The following is a 3,372-nucleotide window of genomic DNA, read 5'->3' as shown; positions in this document are numbered from 1 at the left end:
ACTTATATGGTTGTTGTTTTTACTCCAACGGTTGATGTTTTTTACTAATATGCTTGTTGTTTTTACTTGTATGCTTTCTAATCACTCCAATGCTATCATCTTTGATCCTAGGTACAAGATGAGTTATATAGAGTGGGCCTTTGGAGAACTATATGGAGAAGGAAGTGCGAGGTTTAGGACTGAGATAAAAATCGTGGAGAAAGAGTTGGCGGCCTTGTATGAAAAATGTGTTGCTCAAGATAAGCAAGCTGGAAATGGAGAAAGTTCATCTTCCTTTGCAAACATTCCTAGTATCCCGGTTCAAGCTGGGTACGAGTCCTTCTTATCGTCCCGTTCAACAAGAATATCAAAGAGTGAGTTGAGGAACTACTTAGAGGATGAGGTTGCCCCTCGTAACAAGGCTCTTGATCTTCTTGGTTGGTGGAAAGACAATGCCCCTAGGTACCCAATTATGGCCAAGATAGCCAGGAGGTTCCTTACTATCCCGGCTACCTCCGTGTCTTCGGAATCTACCTTCAGCACGACCGGATTTTAGGTATGTCAACTCGTACTATTGAACTTTGGATATAAACTTGTCAACTTCTCATCCTCAAACTAGTTTGTCAACTTGTGTTGTATTAGATGACTATAGGAGTTCGTTAAAACCGGTTATGGTGGAGGCATTAGTTTGTGGTGCAAGTTATATCAAGGGTGATCACGTTGACTTGAATCTGGTGGTATGTTTGCCATCTTTTCCTTACCTTTTCGTTCTTTCTTTTTTGGTCTTGTTGTATGTGATGTGAGCATTTGTTTAACTTCCACACTTGTAGCCGAGGGATGAGAATGAAGAGGATGATGTTGAGAACATCAAGTTACCAATTGTGGTGGAGGAGATCAACGATTGGTAACTATTCTTCCTACATGTTTCACTTGTCATACGATACCAAATATTATTTATGTGAATGTTGCTTACCTTACTTGTAGATGTTCATCATGTGGATGTTGATCTTGCTATTCTGGAGATGGATGTCAAAGTGGTATTTCTCATGTGAAGGCTACCTTTGAATTTGTGTTATTTTGGAATTTGTCAAATCATGAACTATGAATTATTATTGCAAGTTTCGAGATGAACCTTTGTGTTATGTTGAACTTGTCAATTGACATGAACTCGAAATTGTCATTGCAAGTTTGTAATCGTGTGGTTCAATGATGATAAGACCTTATGTTTGTGGATGTGATTTTTTGTGCTATTGTTCTTCTCAGAATCAATTGTTCTGATGTCCAAAATACAAATAAAACGTTGTCCAAATTTAGTTGTGCCATACTAGTCATTATACAGCAACAGAGCACTCACTAAATTTGGACAACCTAAATTGTGGCCAAAAAGCGCAACAGGGCACTCCCAGGAGAAGCTACCGGCTAAATAATGGCCAAAACGCTTAATATAGCACTCCCAGGGATAGCTACAGTCTAAATACAACAAAACAGCCTAAACAGAGTCCCAGCCATCGGTCCCATTCGGTCCATTCGGGCTGACCGAGCTTTGCTCTTCTCGGTCCGGTCCTCGAAAATAGGCTTGCTGGCCACCTCAGTCCGGTTCGGACCGAACCGGCCGCGGCCGGTCCAAAGGCTGGCTCGGTCAATGCCCGGACCGGACCGGACCGCGTCCACCCTGATCCATGCTTCCGGGCGACCTTGTCCGCCACATCGTCGACTCCTTCCTCGACGACAATGACCTCGACTGGTACATGGAGTACCGCACTGTGTGCACTGGCTGGCGCGCCGCCACCGACGATCCAAGGAGCGACGCCTCCAACCCTCGCTTTCACCCGAGCCGGTGGATCGTCCTCGACGAGGTCTTCCAGAGCCAAGGGAATCTGCTCCTGTTGAACACCAACACTGTCGCTTCCTCCACAAGAATCTTCCGCAGCTCGGCGCTTACCACGCCGCGGCTACCACTCTCAACGGCTACTTCGTTCTGGCGGAAAAGACCGCTCCTCACGCCGCTCGTGTCCTCAACCCTCTTACTGGCGTCGTGATCCATTTCGCGTCGCCCGTGCCCCCTGATGTGGGAATCACGGTTTTCAATTTCAGTTTCAACAAAATTTCAGCACCAACTGAAATTCAGTTATTTCAATTTGCATTTCAGCCAAAAGGCCGAAATATTCATTTGATTTTAATTAAATATTTGAAATTTTCAAAAAAATATTAAAAAATATATTTAATTTCCTGTGTACTACTGAATTTGCTGAAATATTTTAACCCAAATTTAATATTTCAGTGTCTACTGAAATTAATGAAATTCTGTGAATTTAAGTGAAATCTCACTGAAAGTGAAAACCATGGTGGGAATCACTGATGTCCTTTTCCCCCACGGCTCTTCGCTCTGACTCACCGTGTTCTCCGACTCATCTCGCAAGGCTTACTTGGAAGCTCCTCACAGTGAAAGTTTCGTCAGATACAACCATAAGCAGCCAACAGCTTACGATTTCTTCCGAAAGGCGGTCGTGGGTGATGTCTACGCAAGCTTTTCTGAAGCATCCACAGTTCGTGAGATGATTATTTGCTTAGGAAAATTTCTTCCGTTTAATCTTTCTCCTGTGACCGAGGTTTTCTCCCTTGATCTTATTGGACATGGGTACGGCATGCGGTGTTTCCTAGTGGATTTGCATGGGCATCTGTGACCGAGGTTTCTCCCTTGATCTTTCTGGACATGGGTATGGCATGCGGTGTTTCCTAGTGGATTTGCATGGGCATATATGTATCATCATGAAGATCTTGAATCCACAGGGAGTCTTGGCTCTCTTTGCATTCCAATTTGACACCGAGATAGGTAACCTCGAGCGTCTGAAGACCACAGACAGATATGCAATCTTCATCGGTGACCACAGGTGCTTCTCCGTCGATGTTGATGAGTTCCCAGGAACTGAGCCAGACTGTGTGTACTACACTCAACATTTGGGTTCATCTGCTCATATCTGCAAGTGCAACATCAAGGATAACAAAGTACAGAGGATCTCTGAAGCTGCAGATTTCGTGAAGCAGGACAAGAAATTTGTCCTGGTCGCTGAACGTCCTTACACCATGATCCACCTTCTCGCCAGCTACACCATCAACAACCCGGATTCTCAACTGGCCTTGCAACAGATTCCATAAGGCGTCGACAGATCTTCGTTTAATTCCTAAGGACAGTGATTTCAGTCCGACAAGAAGGCTATGCATTTGCTAAGTAATTCTTCTTGTTTCCCGTCTAGTCTTTCTTTTAGTTATTATGGTTATTATGGTTATTATGCCTTGCCTGGTTAAGAGTAAGAAACAGGTAGATTCTATGTTAGATCACCTTTAGTGGAACTGCAGTTTGATGTCTTAATTGGTACTATTTGGTATCAACCT

General features: G+C 43.9%; 1 pseudogene; it reads left to right on the top strand.

The window, feature by feature from the left end:
- The first annotated feature begins 1,658 nt into the window (after window positions 1-1,658).
- On the top strand, window positions 1,659-3,135 carry LOC119272937 (annotated as a pseudogene).
- The last annotated feature ends 237 nt before the right edge of the window (window positions 3,136-3,372 follow it).

The sequence above is a fragment of the Triticum dicoccoides genome, chromosome 3A (assembly GCF_002162155.2).
Source record: "Triticum dicoccoides isolate Atlit2015 ecotype Zavitan chromosome 3A, WEW_v2.0, whole genome shotgun sequence".
In the NCBI taxonomy this organism is placed as follows: domain Eukaryota; kingdom Viridiplantae; phylum Streptophyta; class Magnoliopsida; order Poales; family Poaceae; genus Triticum; species Triticum dicoccoides.
The sequence above is the reverse complement of the archived record's forward strand: the minus strand, read 5'-3'. Positions and strand labels throughout refer to the sequence as shown.